An 18,500-nucleotide genomic window follows, 5' to 3' on the forward strand; every position below is an offset into this window, starting at 1 on the left:
CTAAATATAATAATAAAAAGGAAGCCATTTAGATAAAAATATTTAAAACGTTTTTTTAAATATTTTTTAGTAATTAAAATTCAATACATATAATTGATTAAATTGTATTATTTTTGTTAAAATTATATTAGACAAATTAATTTTAGCCAAAAAATCAATGAAATATACTTTGAATTGGTCTAAATTAATATTTTTTTTTATAAAAAATAATTGTAATATTCTTACTATAAAAAATAACTAAAAATATATATAATAAAAATATTTTAGTCATTTTTTATAATAGAGTTATTGTAGTAATTTTTTATAAAAAGAATATTAATTTAGTCGATTCAAGGTTTGGTTTGCTGATTTTTTAGCTAAATCAATTTGTGAGAGATAATTTTGACAAAAATAACATGATTTAATTGATTATTATATGTATTGAATTTTAATTATTAAAAATCGTCTTTAAAAATATATTTTAAGCGTCTTTATTTGAGTGGCTTCTTAATAAAAATTGTATGATTAGTACAATCTAAATAAAATGAAACAAACTTAGAAATTCCATATATGTTTTAGACCAATTCAAAGTATATTTTACCGATTTTTTTGTTAAAATTAATTTGTCTAATCTAATTTTAACAAAATCAATACAATTTAATCAATTATATATATTGAATTTTAATTACTAAAAAATATTTAAAAAAAACGTTTTAAATATTTTTATATATCTAAATGGCTTCCTTTTTATTATTATATTTAGTATTATGAATTTAGACTTTATTTATTTTATTGCTTTAACTCATATCACTTACAAAATTGATTTAGCATTAAAAATATAGTAAAAGAGTATATATTTCGTTTCGGGTGGGTCAAATATTATGGACTTGTTTTTTCGATCAACAGCTTACGAGATTTCAATTAGTATATATTCTTTGAAATAGAGATAATCTTACACCAATAATAATGAAGAAAATACAATTGAAAAATAAGCCAAATCAAAATGAAACAATATTGTTAGATTATTGGATATGAATCCTTCACATAGAAGTAGTAAAACAGGTTGAAATTATCGGAAAAAAAAATTCAAAATTTAGGATTTAAAATCCATCAAATTCGCACTGTCAAATATTAACATTTATATAATTTTTAAATATATTTTTTTATTTTTTATTATTATTAATTTTATTTATTTTATTTTATATTTATATATATATATATTTATATTTTTATTAATGAATATTATTTTAAATAATTTTATTAAAGTTGAAAATTAAAAAAATAATTATAAAATTATAAAATAATTTAATTAATTTTTATTTGTATTTATTTTTTTAATTATAAATTTTTATATTAATTTTATTAACCTAAAAAACACGTTAAGCGGGCTAGTTTATCAACCTATCAATCTACTATAAAAGTAGAATGGGCTAACATTTTAAATTCATTTTACTCGATGGAACAAGCCTTGGCATGGTAGGGTAAAAAGGACGATCTACTTTGCCATTTTGACTTTACATATATTAATAAAAAAATTAAGCTTTATTTTGATTCTTGATATAATGTTATTAGAGGTTATGAGCGATGCATTATTGATGTCTTTAGGGGATGACAATATGCATTCTACTTACGTGACCAACCAGCAATCCTATATATATTATGATATGTGTTGAATCAATAACCCCTCATTTAGTGCAAAAAATTTTTACCACTGAACTAAGGTCATTAATTTATAACTAAGTTGCAAATAATGATCATAATGTTATATATGAAGTCATAGACTAGTGATAATATTATTACAGCAAATAAGTATTGAATCAAGGATCTTTCACTAATGTAAAAAGTCTTTATTTATATTTGTGTTATTAATTTAAGCAAATACTTTTATGTAAAATTGAATATTTGATAGTTATGTTATTTATGGGATAATTGTGTTTGTGTTGAATTTTTAATTTGCCTACTCATTAGATTATATAATAATATTGCATATTTGTGAAAACTCGTAGGTAGGATCGGATATCTGTGGGTTGATCACAGGTAGAGTTAGGGTTGGACTGTTTTCAACTCGCCGGTAGATTTAGGATTAGGTCCGAATTCTACCCTACTCATTGTCACCCCTAATGATGATGATGTTATATCTGAAGTCATAGACTAGTGATGATATTGTTACAGCAAATGAAATGCTCATGGATTCATAATGATTTTATTTGTGTGTTATTAATTTAAGCAAAAATTTTTATGTAGAATTGAACATTTGATAGTTATATTATTTATGGGCCGATTGTGTTATTTGTGGGATGATTGTATTGTTTGTATTAAATTTTTTAATTTGCCTTCTCATTAGATTATATAATAATATTGCATATTTGTTAAAATCCGTGAATAGAGTCAGATATCCGCAATCAACTCGCGGATAGGATTAGGGTTGGATTGTTCTCAACCCGCGTGTAGGATATGATTGAGTTTTAATAAAAAATTTATCTCGTAGGTAGAGTTATTAGGGTTAGGTCCAAATCCTATCCTAATCTACCTATTGCCACCCCTAGATGTCCTTGTGTACAGGGACGGATGTATATGTATTAGTGTGGGGACAAAAATAGACCCTCTCCATTTTTTTAACACTTGAGAGATTAAAATGTGATTTCTCACCTTTAATTCTATAAGTGGGACCAAAAATAAATATGAGAGAGAGAGTAATAAAGAGTTAGCCTAAATACTTGACACCATCCAATTTTTTTTCCATTGGAGAGGATCCATTCTCGTGTGGGGATAAGCACCCCACTACAATTTGAAATTTTTTTTATTAGTATATAATAATAATAATATTTATTTGTCCTTATTAAATTATTGAATTTGACCCACAATAAATTTTTATTTAATTTTTGATACTTAATAGTTAATTTAAGAATTTCATATTAAATATTTATTAGAATGATCAATTCTCAATTTAAATAAAATTTGTGTTTTTTCTTAAAAATCAATTCGAAAGAGTATTATTTATCTTTTTTTATATTAGCTTTAATTTTTCTTGTAACAACGATATTAATTGAAAGAATTTTTTAAACTATAAATATTAATAAAAGTTGACTTCTAATTATATAAAAAATAAAATTTTAAATAATTATTTACTGATATATATATATATATATATAAATATTTAGACTGTATTGTTAAAAAAATTACACAATTTTATTTTAAAATATATGTTGAGTTAAGAAAATTAACTAAATTAATTAGTGATGACAAACATTATTTTATTGAACAAAATAAATAATTAAATATTAATTATTTATAATTATATGCTGCTGATTATTTATGATGATATGTTGCAGGCCAAAAATAAATATAATGCAGCAGCAGCCCAAGTGAATGAGAGAAACATATAAATAAGGCTGGTGGGCTAAAATGCAAACGAAGCTCAAAAGAAACAAAGAATACAAGGCAACGGGCTGAATGAAAAAGATCCGATCCAAGCCCAGTTCGTTGCCTCTCTCATTCAAACTCTTCCATCTTGCTTTCACCCAAAAGCAACGTTAACATGTCCCCTCTTGGTCAGAACTCAGAAAAAGAAAGAGAGAGCTTCTTCCCTAAGCTATTCACTAAAGAAGCAAGAAAGAGAAGATTAAGCAAATGATAGAAGTCTAATCACCCATCATCAATCTATATCAAGAAGAGGTCAGAAGTTAAAGGTGATTTTCATTTTCTTCTACATGCATCTCATTTTCTTCTCTTCTTCCCAACACTCTGCCATTCCAAAAATGGGTTACAAGGGAAAGTTAATTTTTGCTCTAATCTGCTGTGTATCCACGGTCACAAGTGTATCTTGGGGACCAAGTTGGTTTTCAATGGCTGAGATAGGATTTTACCATTGGAAACATCTGTGTATGATGTCAAATGTCTTCGATCAAGCAAAAAGGAGACATCTTGAAAATCAATTTGGGATAAATGAAGAAAGTAATCTCTATTCACCACTACTGTACATCAATGGTTAAGATTGTTTCTTGGAGACCAAGAAGTATCTCAAGGGTTTAGATCTGGGTTCACCATTGAAAATAATTTTCTTTGCTTCCCTGAGGCTTTCGGTCAAGTAAGAAAAAGTCAGACTCAAATTTCTAATTTGGGGATTAACTGGAAAAGTGACGTGGTAAGTTGGTGAAGCTCAAGGCTCAAGGTGTTGACCTTAGAAGAAGAACCAAGCAACATGCAAGGAGATAAAAAGAAGCTTGCTGTTCATTCAAAAGTAAGGAGAGAAAACCAGAGTGTGAGAACAGTGTTCTGTAAAGAAGTTCCTCTACTTGGATAATGCTTACTTTCAAAGAAGCATTCGGCCAATACTGAAGAACTGCATCTGAGGTTTGCGAATCTGGTTTTGCACATAGCAAAAAGGCTGCTGATGAAGTCAATCTCCTTCATGTTTTACTGATTGTAATGTACTTTTCAATGTTTATCATTCTGTAATTTCTGTGAGAAAAGGCATCGTGAAAAAGACTCAAGTAAAAGCCATAAGTGGAAAAAGTCTGAGTGAAACACTTGAGGGAAAAGCCTAGAGTTATTTTCTGATTTCTTTAGGTTGATTAAGTGTCTTGTATCTTGTACCTGTTAGGTATCCCTTTCTTAGTTGGGTTAGCACTAAGAGTGAATAGTTAGGTGTTAGCATAACTAATGTCAAGTTAGGTTAGAACTTGAGTGTGAAATTGGTGTATGTAATACTGTTAACTATAGTGAAATTCTTCCATAGTTGTGGAGGAGACTGGATGTAGGTTGCATAGCACAAGGCAACCGAACCAGGATACATGCTGGTGTTAGCTTTTTTTTTCTCTGCTGAGGTCTGTTTTCTGATATTCATGAGACAAAAATAAATTGTCTCAAAAATTTCCGCTGCTGTGTTTAAACAGAACCTGGATTGAAAGCTTGTTTAAAAAGGGTAATAACTGCAACAAAAAGGAAGGCATAGATTCAACCCCCCTTCTCTAAGCCTACCACAACCTTCAATTGGTATCAGGAGCTAAGGTCTCAAGAATCAAACTTAACCGCTTGGAGCAAAGATCCAATGGCGAACAACTTGGGCACAACCACAGTTGCTTACACCCTCACTGAAGGCCAGTCAAACAACCGGCCACCTTTCTTCAACGGGAAGAACTATTCCTACTGGAAAGAAAGGATAAGGATCTTCATCCAATCCATTGACTACAACATATGGAAGATCGTTGTGAGCGGTCCAAAGATCCCAACAAAAACAAGTGCTGATGGAGTGGTGACTCCAAAAGAAGAAGCTGAATGGAATGAAGATGATAAGAAGAAGATAGAGCTAAATGCTAAAGCAATCAACCTTCTTCAGTGTGCTATCAGCTTTGAAGAGTACCGAAAGGTGTCTAGATGCAAGACAGCCAAAGAAATCTGGGAAAAACTCCAGGTTACACACGAAGGCACTAAACAAGTCAAAGAAACGAGGATTGATATGCTGCGAAAAGAGTACGAGATGTTTAGCATGAAGGATGGAGAAAGCATTGATGAAGCGTTTGAGAGATTCTCAATCATAATCAACAACCTTGATGCTGTGGGTACAAACTATGCAGAACAAACCTTGGTGAGAAAACTCCTTAGAAGCCTCACAAAAGAATGGGAAAACACTGCCACTGTCCTAACCGAGAGTAACAACATAAGTCCCATAACCTATGATGAGCTGAGAGGAAAACTCCTTGCCTATGAAGCCACACACACAAACACAGACTCAAAGAAAAAGGGAATAGCCCTCAAGTCACAAATAGAACCGAAAGAGAGTGAGTCTAGTGATGGTATTTCAGATGACGAGCTTTTGTTTTTTGCTAGGAGATTTAGAAGGATGATGAAGAGCAAGGACAAATACAAGGGTTCAAGTTCAAAGGAGCACAAGATAGACTTGAGCAAGGTAACGTGTCATCATTGCAAGGAGGCTGGACACTTCAAGTCAAACTGTCCAAAGCTCAAAAAGGAGGACAAAGGAAAGAAGGAAAGGAAGAGAGTACTCATGGCAGCTTGGGAGGATCTTGAGAATGACTCAAATGAAGAAGAAGAATCTGAAGGAGATGACAAAGACTGCTTCATGGCTGGAAACAACAATCTTGATGAGGTAAACTATTATGATTTGACCATTGAGGACCTGCATGCTATCATTGATGATCTCACCTTAAATACATCAAAACTGCTTGACAAATACAATGAATGTAAATCTGAAAGAGATGTGTTAAGAGCTGAAAATAATTTTTTTTAAAAAAAAGTGAAGGAAACTGAATGTGCTTTGGAAATCATTGAAGAAAACAGATTTCTAAAATCTGAACTTGAAAAATTAAAAGGAAAGCACATTGTGGATTCTTCTCATGAGTTAATTGCTGAAAACGAAAAATTAAATGATATGATTAAAAGGCTGAATGGTGACTTAGCAAAATTTGCTCAAGGTTCTAGCAACTTGGACAAATTACTTGCAAGTCAAAGACCATTGTTTGAAAAATCTGGTTTAGGCTACATAGCCAAGGAAGATGCAGTTTTTAATACTTCCTCTATAAAATTTGTGGCTTCTTCATCAAATACCAAATCCATACCAAGCAAATCAGGTATCGAATATGTTTCAACTTGTGAAGAAAAATTTGATGAAGTAAACACAAGTGAAACTAAGCCTTCACCAAGAACTGGCCCGAGTTCAAACCGGCCAGGTTTGAGTTACATCTCGAAAAATGAGGATGCCTTCAAGAAACCACTATTTTACAACAAAACCTCATTTTCGAAAGGTAAAGATGTTCAAAAAAATTCTGGTGAAAATATTTTTGCAAAGAGGAATAATTATAACAAAAATCAGTTTGTCAAAAGAAATGCATCTCCTCCAAAAACCAGAAAATTCTAACCATTTAATCATTTCAAGCAATATAACTTACCTCAATTTCAGCGGCACATATCAGAAAATCATTGTGTTAATTGCAAGAAATTTGGTCACTCATATGCGCAATGCTTCATTGAAAAGAGAGTTGTAGGAAACAAAGTCTATAATGTTGTTTGTGATTTCAATGCACTTGGGCAACCAAGATGGATTAACTTCAAAGGATCCAAATTAATTTGGATACCTAAGGCTACTTGAAACTCATCATGCAGATTTGCCTAGCATCCAAGAACAAAAAGGACATGTGGTACATGGATAGTGGATGTTCAAGGCACATGACTGGAAGGTCAACCTACTTCATCAAACTAAACAAGTATGATGGAAGTTTTGTGACATTTGGAGATGATGGTAAAGGTAAAATCATTGCTGTTGAAAAAGTAGGTAATGAGCAATCTACTTTCATCGATGATGTACTTTTGGTATGTGGTTTGAAACACAATCTTTTGAGTATAAGTCAGCTGTGTGATTTAGGATATTTAGTGACTTTCAAAAGATCTGAATGCTGTGTTGTGAATGAAAAGACAAATGAAATAATGTTTGTTGCCAAGCGTTTCAATAATATGTATGGACTTACTCTTGATGAACTAAAGGATCAAAATGTAGCTTGTCTTCACTCAAAAGAATCTGAAAAGTGGTTATGGCACGAGAGATTGGGCCATGTAAGTATGTTTCAAATAAACAAACTTGTAAAGAAAGAATTAGTAAGAGGTCTTCCTTTGATAAAGTTTGACAAAGACATCACTTGTGATGCTTGCCAAATGGGAAAACAAACAAAAAGTTCCTTTAAACCAAAGTAAGACATCTCTACTAAAAGACTACTTGAGTTGCTACACATTGATTTATTTGGTCCAACAAGAACTCAAAGCCTAGGTGGTAAACATTATGGTTTAGTGATTGTGGATGACTACACTAGGTTTGGTTGGGTTCTATTTCTTGCACACAAAAATGAAGCTTTTTCGGCCTTTGAACCTTTTTGCAAGAAAATTCAAAATGAAAAGGATTTAAAAAGCTCTTCTATAAGAAGTGACCATGGAACTGAATTTGAAAATAATTTATTTGAATCCTTTTGTGAGGAATTTGGAATATCTCACAACTTCTCTTGTCCAAGAATACCACAATAAAATGGCGTTGTGGAAAGAAGAAATAGAAGCTTACAAGAGATGACAAGAGCTATGCTTTGTGAGAGTAATGTTCCAAAATTCCTTTAGGCTGAAGCGGTCAATACGGCTTGCCACATCTTGAATAGAACAATCATAAAGAAATTTTTGAAAAAAACCCCTTATGAACTTTGGAAAGGCTACCCACCAAACTTAGATTACTTGCACATCTTTGGATGCAAATGTTTTGTTTTAAATAACAAAGAAAATTTGGGTAAATTTGATCCAAAGGCCTATGAGTGTTTGTTTGTAGGATATTCCACAACTAGTAAAGCATATAGGGTTTATCATCAAGATGCTAGAATCATTGAGGAGTCCATACATGTTACATTCTGTGATACTAACTTGGTGCAAAGCATTTTGGAAGATTGTGATGCAGGAAATCCAGCTCAAAAGGAGGATGAATCTGCTCAAAATCATGGAAAAGAAAATTCTGGACAAGCTGAACCAGAAACTGCAAATGCTGAAAATTCAAGAGACAATTCCATTTTGTCTCATGAATCTGAAGGAAATCCTGTAGCCAGCAGCACCCAGAATCCCTTGGTGACTGAATCTGCCTCCAAATCCACCAGACCTCGTGAGTGGAGATTCTTGAAGAATTATCCTGAGGAATTCGTCATTGGGGATGTCTCTCATGGAGTGCAAACAAGGTCTTCCACTAGAAAAGCAAATGAAGGTTCCAACATTGCCCTTCTATCACAAATAGAGCCTCAAAACGTTAAGGAAGCACTTAGTGACCCATCTTGGGTTAAAGCTATGGAGGATGAGCTTCTTGAGTTTGAAAAGAACTAAGTATGGACTTTGGTTCCAAGGCCAAGTGGAAAGAAAGTGACCGGCACCAAGTGGATATTTAGGAACAAGTTGGGAGAAGATGGTAGCATTGCAAGAAACAAGGCAAGGCTAGTGGCTCAAGGATATGACCAAGAAGAAGGAATAGACTTTGATGAATCCTTCGCCCCTGTTGCTCGAATGGAAGCCATAAGACTTCTCTTAGCTTATGCTGCATTTTGTGGTTTTAAATTATATCAAATGGATGTGAAATGTGCATTTTTGAATGGTGTGATAGATAGAGAAGTATATGTGGAGCAGCCTCCTGGTTTTGAAAATAAAGAACACTCTAATCATGTTTTCAAATTATCTAAAGCTCTCTATGGTTTAAGACAAGCTCCTAGAGCTTGGTATGAGAGACTTAGCTCTTTTCTTTTGAAAAATGGTTTTCAAAGAGGCACCACTAACACAACTCTATTTATCAAGAACTCTAATGATTCTTTTATTCTAGTCCAAATATATGTTGATGACATTATTTTTGGATCGGCTAATGAATCCCTTTGTTCTGAATTTGGAAAACTCATGACAAGCGAATTTGACATGAGTATGATGGGTGAACTTAATTTTTTCCTTGGGCTGCAAATTAAACAAACTGAAAATGGTATTTTCATTCATCAAGAAAAGTATGCCAAGGAATTAGTTAAGAAATTTGGTATGGAAAATGCCAAACCCATGGGAACTCCCATGCATCCTTGTTCTAAATTAGATAAGGGAGAAACCGAGAAAGATGTTGATGAGACTAGGTATAGAGGGATGATTGGCTCTCTTATGTACTTAACTTCCTCTAGACTCGATATTGTGCAAAGTGTTGGATTGTGTTCTAGGTTCCAATCCAAACCTAAAGAGTCACATCTTTCTGTAGTTAAAAGGATCATTAGATATGTTTATGGCACATCCAATTTTGGTCTATAGTATCCTAAGATTGATGATTTTTCTGCAGTTGGTTATTGTGATGCAGATTTTGCTGGTGATAGAGTTGATAGAAGGAGCACTTCTGGTTTATGTTGCTTCCTTGGAAAGTCCTTAAATGTTTGGTCAAGTAAGAAGCAACCAACTGTGGCCTTATCCACTGCAGAGGCTGAGTATATAGCTGCTTCTTCTTGCTGTTCTCAACTTTTATGGTTAAAAACACAGCTTGCTGATTACAAATTAAAGGCTGAAAATATTCTCTTGATGTGTGATAATATGAGTGCCATTAATATTTCTAAAAATCCAGTCTTGCACTCTAGGACTAAACACATTGAAGTGAAATTTCACTTAATAAGAGAACATGTCCAAAAGGGGGATATTTGCATTCAATTTGTTAAATCAGAGGAGCAATTAGCAGATATCTTTACAAAACCATTAGCTGAGGACAAATTTTGCATGCTTAGGACTAGTTTAGGAATTTTAAGCTATGATTCATTGTTTGAGCTTTGCTGATGTGTTTGTTAAGTCTTGGTCTCACAGGTTCGAATGAGACAATTCTGGGCAGAAGAAGAACCATCACTCTGCACTTTATCTTCTAGGCTCTGAACCTTCTTGGAATAGGGTTCTGAAATTTTTTCAAGAATTCTCTTAACTTGCTGCAAATTGCAAACCTATTCATGTATTGTGCATGTCTTTTCTACATTTCTCATTATTATCATTTCAATTTTTAAAAAATTGCAACTTCTGTTTTAATTGTGCTAATGTCTTGTTTGAGAATTCTATTTTGCAGGTCAAAGAGACATTTGTTGAATAAGAAATGAGAGATCTGGTTTTTGTCGTGTAAAAATGGACATGGACCATGCCTGAATCTTATTATACATGTGGTCTCTTTTTGTTTTTGAAACCTTCAAGTGATATGAAACTCTCTTTTTGGTTCTAATGATTTTTTACCAAGAATTGGTATTTGAACATTGTGATGCAGGTGGTCTGGAATATCTCGATATAGAACAAGACGAAAGTGCCGATTGACTAAGAAGCTGGGCGTGCCGGCCGTTTGGTTTGAGGGCCTACATCGACTAGGCCCCCTGTTGCCCCCGCTAACTGAGGGTAGCGGGGGAAGCGATCTGTCTTAAACAAGAATATTGGCAGGGAATGATATTAAATGTGAATGAGTGATATGGGAAGAAGGGAAAATTTCTTGTACGTATGATATGGGGTCGAGATCCAAACTATGGTGTTGCTGGTTGAAATATGATCTTTATTTCTCTTCCGAATTTTTTTGTATTTCAAAACGCAACATCTAGCTTTAACATGCCTCTAACACACTATTTTGCAGGTTCTGTTTTGTTTTATTTTTCCCACCTTGATAACAAAAGGGGAGAAAAATGCATATATGAGGCTTGATAAGACATAAGACTTACTGAGATTATTGGATATTAGTTTTGATTAGTCTTGTGTTTGGTGACTGACTTGGGTTTATGAATTGAAATCTATTTGACTTGTTTGTGAATTGAACTTGGCTGACTTGTTTGTGAACTGAACTTGGATGACTTTAAGTCGTTTAAACTTTATGTTGTACTGGTGAATTGTTGCTTACATGCTGCCGTCGTTTGCAATATGTGCTTTTATGGATTATTAGACTTTTGTGCAAACATAGAATTCTAGATAAGCATGTATATACATTAGATTGTTGTGTTGGCATTATTGTCTGTGTCCTTAGGTTAAGCGACATCCATATCTCTACTGGCTAGAAATCTGCCCTGCTGAATGTTGTCAAGAATGTTGTTCAGGAGTTTGTCTCCAAATCAAATCACTTGATTGCTATGAGCAAAGAGCAAAGGAAGCTAGCAAGCAAGCGCGAAAATTTCCTCCGTAAGTCAAGAAATAGAGTGGCTATGATCATGACTTTCATTGATAACCTTCAAAAGGATGAAGACCCTGCCACTGATGCTGATGAAGAAGTTGATTCGGAGGGAAGTGGTTCGGATGCCTAAGAATTGTTTCATAAAGCTGCTGCTGTCTGCTCATTGTGTCTGATGAATTCTGTTTCTTTTGCTACTGTTGAACTGTTTTGTTCTCTTGGATGACTGCAATAACCTTGGATAACATTGCACCTTTGTTAATTCATTAGGATTGTGCACTAATTCTCTTTTTCAGGTTATAAGGTGCTGTTTTTGCTGATCTTGCTTATTATCCGCCCTTGATGACAAAAGGGGGAGTAATAGCAATAGGATAATAGGATGGTAAATGTGTCCTAGGAATTTTTTGGCATTGCTGCAGCTACTAGTATTTTTTTGGAATTTTTGTCTGATTGCTGCATTAAAACTTGATTTCGCTGATTATGTGGTGTTGCTTATTTGATATCCCGTAGACAAGATAAATGTGTATAGCTCTTTATTGTGCTCTCTTTAAGTGTAATGTAAAATAGGAACAAAGAGGAAAGCATAAATCAAGGGGGAGCTAATCTTGAAAAGGAAAGGGGGAGCAACATAAAAGCAAATGACAAAAATCAAATGGAGTTTCTAAACCTTACTAAAATTCAATTCCTTTTCAAGGGGGAGATTGTTGAGTTAAGAAAATTAACTAAATTAATTAGTGATGACAAATATTATTTTATTGGGTAAAATAAATAATTAAATATTAATTATTTATAATTATATGCTGCTGATTATTTATGATGATATGTTGCAGGCCAAAAATAAATATAATGCAGCAGCAGCCCAAGTGAATGAGAGAAACATATAAATAAGGCTGGTGGGCTAAAATGCAAACGAAGCCCAAAAGAAACAAAGAATACAAGGCAACGGGCTGAATGAAAAAGATCCGATCCAAGCCCAGTTCGTTGCCTCTTTCATTCAAACTCTTCCATCTTGCTTTCACCCAAAAGCAACGTTAACCTGTCCCCTTTTGGTTAGAACTCAGAAAAAGAAAGAGAGAGCTTCTTCCCTAAGCTATTCACTAAAGAAGCAAGAGAGAGAAGATTAAGCAAATGATAGAAGTCTAATCACCCATCATCAATCTATATCAAGAAGAGGTCAGAAGTTAAAGGTGATTTTCATTTCCTTCTACATGCATCTCATTTTCTTCTCTTCTTCCCAACACTCTGCCATTCCAAAAATGGGTTATAAGGGAAAGTTGATTTTTGCTCTAATCTGTTGTGTATCTACGGTCACAAGTGTATCTTGGGGACCAAGTTGGTTTTCAATGGCTGAGATAGGGTTTTACCATTAGAAACATCTGTGTATGATGTCAAATGTCTTCGGTCAAGCAAAAAGGAGACAGCTTGGAAATCAATTTGGGATAAATGAAGAAAGTAATCTCTGTTCACCACTACTGTACATCAATGGTCAAGATTATTTCTTGGGGACCAAGAAGTATCTCAAGGGTTCAGATCTGGGTTCACCATTGAAAATAATTTTCTTTACTTCCCTGAGGCTTTCGGTCAAGCAAGAAAAAGTCAGACTCAAATTTCTAATTTGGGGATTAACTGGAAAAGTGACGTGGTAAGTTGGTGAAGCTCAAGGCTCAAGGTGTTGACCTTAGAAGAAGAACCAAGCAACATGCAAGGAGATAAAAAGAAGCTTGCTGTTCATTCAAAAGTAAGGAGAGAAAACCAGAGTGTGAGAACAGTGTTCTGTAAAGAAGTTCCTCTACTTGGATAATGCTTACTTTCAAAGAAGCATTCGGCCAATACTGAAGAACTGCATCTGAGGTTTGCGAATCTGGTTTTGCACATAGCAAAGAGGCTGCTGATGAAGTCAATCTCCTTCATGTTTTACTGATTGTAATGTACTTTTCAATGTTTATCATTCTGTAATTTCTGTGAGAAAAGGCATTGTGAAAAAGACTCAAGTAAAAGTCATGAGTGGAAAAAGGCTGAGTGAAACACTTGAGGAAAAAGCCTAGAGTTATTTTCTGATTTCTTTAGGTTGATTAAGTGTCTTGTATCTTGTACCTGTTAGGTATCCCTTTCTTAATTGGGTTAGCACTAAGAGTGAATAGTTAGGTGTTAGCATAACCAATGTCAAGTTAGGTTAGAACTTGAGTGTGAAATTAGTGTATGTAATACTGTTAACTATAGTGAAATTCTTCCATAGTTGTGGAGGAGACTGGATGTAGGTTGCATAGCACAAGGCAACCGAACCAGGATACATGCTGGTGTTAGCTTTTCTCTTCTCTGCTGAGTTCTGTTTTCTGATATTCATGAGACAAAAATAAATTGTCTCATAAATTTTCGCTGCTGTGTTTAAACAGAACTTGAATTGAAAGCTTGTTTAAAAAGGGTAATAACTGCAACAAAAAGAAGACATAGATTCAACCCCCCTTCTCTAAGCCTACCACAACCTTCAATATAAAATCTAAATAATAAAAATTTAAATGATAAATTATTATTTAAATTATTATTTTAGTATTTTAATTTATAAATTAAATATTTTAAAACTAATTATATTTTAAAATAATAAAATATCATTATAACAATAATTATATTATATGTATATTAAAATAACTACTAAAATAAAATTAATATTAAAATATAAAATATATATTAAAAATAAGTTAAATAATATATATTTATATATAAATATATAATAATTAATAAATAATTTAATAATTAATTTTTATATATACATAATATTTTATTATAAAAATTATTATATATTATATACATTTTAGCTCTGCAATCAAAAATTTTTAGATCTTTCACGCTTATGTATATGTGTTATTCAGCTGTATACGTGTTCTTGTTAGTCGAAGAAATTGAATAACAATTACGTTAAACCGCCACAATAGGTTTTAGGATTATAATAAAATCATACGTCATGTGAGACCAAAGATTTTGTTGTTTGATGAATCTCAGGTTTACTTTCAAACCTCTATGCTTATCCTTAGTCAACCTTTTAAATAATGACTTATCTGAGTCAATCCCATGGACTTTTCACTCAGTATTAATTATAAATTCAAATTAAATGAACTATATACTTGCGTGAATATTTTTTATTTCTCATTTTAATTGAATACGTCATTCTTAAAAAAATTAAAATAAGTTTAAGATAATATTAATTACTAAACAATCTTTAATTAGTAAAGAGAGAAAATATAAACTAAAATTTAACGTTCTTTTATAAAATTAAAAGTAAAATTAGCAAATCAATAATAAATTTTACGTCAAAATAAAAGCAACATAAAAAAACAGAAAAAGTATTTAATAAATTTTAAATATTATAAATAAATGCAAATAATTATTATAAATATTCCTGAAATGCAAATTAAATATGCTTTAAAATTATGTAACAGACTCTTCTTCCACATTGGTCGATTGGTGTCGCAAAAACAATTTTTATGGACGGCCATGATGAGCTGTGGTGTATGAGCTGTTACGATGACTCAAAACTCTGCCAAGTGTCACCTTCATAGCTAAGAGAATAAGCACATTATTTAATTCGTTTATAGCTAGCTTAATTAGTTTAATTTAATTTAGTTTTTACAGTTTAATTCATTTTAATTTTTAATATAGAAGGTTCTATGTTATTATTTTGGTTCTGATGATCATACAATCCAATCCAGCAATATACGTGGATTGGAAATCTAAAATCTAAGTAGCTTTAGTCTTACAAAAACTAAGGGGAAAGCTAAATTTTAATATGGGTTTGGCTTAAAATTTTGAAATATACAAATTGCGATAATAAACTCTAAGTAAGTAACTTAAAGGAAATTGATATTTAAATAGTTGTACGTTATAAATGTACTTGTGACGGTGTGCACCGTCGCAATTAATATAGCATGGCACTTCCAAGATTTCATGCCATGTGAAGTAGATATTTTCCCTTCTTAGCTTGCTTGACATATCCATTGGTAAAATCTTCAGAGCATTGTTATTGGTATTTGCTTTGATAATATAAATCACCAATTGATATTGAGTATCATCTTCGACTTGAACACATCTTGTTTATTTATTCGGTTCTTTATTTTGTTCTTCTCTTTTGATTGGTCTAATATTTATCTCTTAATCTATTTCGTTTGTGTATGATTCGATTCGTTAGTCACCTATTTTATTTATTTATTTGATTCTAGGGAATTTAAAATTTGAAGAAATTAACCTTACTGGCAGTTCAAAATGAGATAGGCATCACTTTTTGTCAAAATAAAAATACAATATAAATAATTAGCTTTTACAACTATATGTGACAATTAACACTACAAAAAAATGTTGAATATTATTAAATTTATTATCGAATTTAGTATCAGACATTAACAGTGAATTTACTAACAGATTTGGTAATAAATTTATCAGATAAAAAATTACTGTTAGATTCGATTTTACGATGGTAAATTTGCCGGTAATAATTAGAGGAAAAAATGACGTGATCATTACCCGCAGATAAATCTCTCGATAATTTGAATTAACGCAACACTGTGTTTTGGTTATTCACAAAACATTACCGTCGGATTTATCCGTCGATAAATACGACGGTAATGTTTTGTGAATAACCAAAACACAGTGTTGCGTTAATTCAAATTATAAATACGACAGTAATCTTACCCTAAATTCAGACCGCGAACCTTTTCTCCCTCATTTTCGAACTACTCCCCCCGCGCACGCACAAACCACCTCCGGCAGCCCCTCCATCAGCGTCGGCCACCATCAACAATGTTCAAAGACTGCGTTGGTCGCTCTATCATCGGCCACCACCTCACGCCATTGTTGTCGCCGTCACCACTGCTGCACTGCTGTCGCCGCTGCTGCTCCCTGTGTTGCCGGAGCTACCTCCTACCTCCCTCCAAGTATCTACTCCTTCTTCCTATTATGTTTTCAATTTATTTAAAAAAAAATCCTAATAATGCAACTCTACCGATTGGTCACCGTCATCACCATTTTGCTGTCTGTACTCCCACCATTTCGTCGGAACTACTTCCTTCCTTCCTTTAAGTATGTTGTCTTCCTCCTTCTTCGTATTTTTTTTTTCAGATTTTGTTCATGTATTAATTTAGATTTATGGTTTTTAATTCTGTTTTGATTTAGAAATTTTTTAATTCTATTTTGATGATTCTATGTTTAAAATTTGTTTATAATTCTAATATTGAATTTTGTTTTGATGATTTTGTATTTATTATTATGATTTTTGTTGTAAAAAATTTGGAAAAAAAGTAAAATATGAACTATCTTTCTAAGACAACTCCAAATTTTAACTACTATTATATGCAATCTTATCTTAATGAGCACGAAGTGAAGTTTCTTGTTTTCCCTACTTCTAAGTTCTAAAAAAAATAATATGCTTGTTGATGTAGTTGTAATTTATGTTTATTTAGGATTATATTTGATATACTTGGTGAAATTGAAAAAATATTCAAAAATCATGTCTTCTCAAGAAATTCAACTTAAAAATTCTACCAGCTCTGCAAGCTAAGGTCATTGTTGAGCTTGCAAAACTTCTGGTAATTGATTTCTTATTACCAAATCACACCACAAAATATATATTAACGAATTCACACATGATCAATAATTAAGTTCTAATAACTTCTATATGGAATTTGATAAGATAGACGAAGATAACTTCTTAAGCAACATTACTTTAACTCAACCATCATATCATTTGATATCGGCACACGACGAGCGTAATCAGTGTAACATTGGTAATCGAGTTAGTAACAATTTTCAACTTATCTATTTACTTTACAATCCTTGTTTATTTCTTAAAATATAACTTAGTTATTAGTATTGTCTTTGTAATTTGAAATTTTAGTATTTTAACTTTAGACGTAGTTTCTGATAGAATATTACGATGGTATTTGATTTATATAGCTGATTTCTCTTAGTGAAATAAGGCTTGGTAGTTGTATATAATATTCTTATCACTTGATAGTGAAATGTTAATATACTCTCTAAATTTTTGTTGAGTTAATTAGTTGACTGTTGTTAATTGTCTAATTTATTATTGAGGCTATTAAGCATTTTATTGACTTATTGTTGCCAATTTTTTAAGTTTGTTATTATCTAAGTTAATTATTTTCTGAGTTAATTAGTGATGTATTTTCTTATTTATTAATTTAGAAATTATTGAATTTAAATATTTAAAATTATATATTAATTTTTAAACAATTTTTTTAAAATTTAAAATTTAAATTTACTGTCGGAGTTACCGTCAGATAAATCTACCAGTAACTATTAATTTAGTTATTAATTAATAATATATTACGGTAAAAATTACCTGTGAAAATTTTTCGACGGTAATTAGTGACAGACAAAAATATCTACTCGTAAATAATTATTGACGAGATATATACTGTCGGATTTATTCCAACAATAAACATATTATCAGCAAATTTTTTTGATAAATCTACCGATAAATTCGATAGTACTTAACATTTTTTTGTAGTGTAACAAGAATAAAATTTGTGTATTATCACTACAAGAAATAAGGGGTTTAGCCACGAAAAAAATTATGGCTAAACTCTAAGATAACCGTAGCAACTATACATTGGCCACGAAAGAATATTTGTGGCTAATCGGGAGTTGCATTTTTAATTTGCCACGATTTTAGCGTTATTAGCCACAATTTTAAACATCGTGGAGACCTTCAAAGAGCCACGATTTGTATATCATTGTCCACGCATAATGCCGTGGCTAAATAAGAATAATTAAATAAAAAAGTATAATTCTACTACACTTCATCCGTAGTTAATTTGTGTAGGCCGGGTTTTTCAGCCACATTTTTTGT

The sequence above is a fragment of the Arachis stenosperma genome, chromosome 3 (genome assembly GCF_014773155.1).
Source record: "Arachis stenosperma cultivar V10309 chromosome 3, arast.V10309.gnm1.PFL2, whole genome shotgun sequence".
NCBI lineage: Eukaryota > Viridiplantae > Streptophyta > Magnoliopsida > Fabales > Fabaceae > Arachis > Arachis stenosperma.